Source organism: Terrapene carolina, unplaced genomic scaffold (genome assembly GCF_002925995.2).
Source record: "Terrapene carolina triunguis isolate 2854851 unplaced genomic scaffold, T_m_triunguis-2.0 Scaffold179, whole genome shotgun sequence".
Classification (NCBI taxonomy): domain Eukaryota; kingdom Metazoa; phylum Chordata; order Testudines; family Emydidae; genus Terrapene; species Terrapene triunguis.
This window is the reverse complement of record NW_020664530.1, coordinates 10,382,812-10,383,696: the sequence shown is the minus strand read 5'-3', so window position 1 is coordinate 10,383,696 and position 885 is coordinate 10,382,812.

Genomic DNA, 885 nt, shown 5'->3' with positions numbered 1-885 from the left:
ATTGTTTATAGTGCCTTCAGCTGAAAAATGCAGCACTCCCTGGGGAGAAACAGCAGATACTTTTATCATTGATGTTTTTAATAAGAGAATCTTCTTAAAATATGTAATTTTTTCCTCCTGTGTTGTGCATTAGGTGAGTAAAACACAAATCAGTCTTTTATCTAGGAGCCTTATTGTTCCTGTGCTAGACAAGTGTCTAGTATTAATGAAAATATTAATGTGAGTTATGTTTGAGTGTGACAATACACAATAGATCTTTATTAGTTCACGTGAATGTATAGAAAAGAGGAAAATGTTTGAGAAAATTGGGTTTGGTTTTTTAAAGGACATAATGACATGTTAATGTAAAGGCAAGTTATAATATCTGGTTACAAGTCACACAGCACATGGCCTTTGGAAGATGATTATTTTTGCCTTTGGAGTTTGCTACTACATTGGCTAGAATCTCCATTATGAATTTACTTACTACATAGGAAAGTCCTCCAAAAGGCCTCTCTACAAATGGAGAGAGATCCAGTATTGCATTAACTTGCCTCCTGGTGATCCATCTGATGACTATAAAGGTAAGCATCAAATTTACTCTAAATTTGGTTTGTTTGTCTTGAGTGGTGTGTGAGGTTGTTGGGGTTTTGGGGGAGGGGCTGAGGGGGGGCCGGGGAGCTTTTTTTTTTTTTTTTTTCATTTCAAAACATTTTTCTTGGAATTGGTTTCCTGTGAAAGGCCAGATTCTTGGCTCTGTTAAACCTCTGTTATTCCCGAGCCCAGGACAGACTTAAAACTGTTTTTAAGTGGACAGCTGACGATCTTTGTGCACAGAATTCTTAAATGATCCAAAGCCACACTAGAGCTGGTAAAAAAAAAAAAAAAAAAAAAAAAAAAAACCAT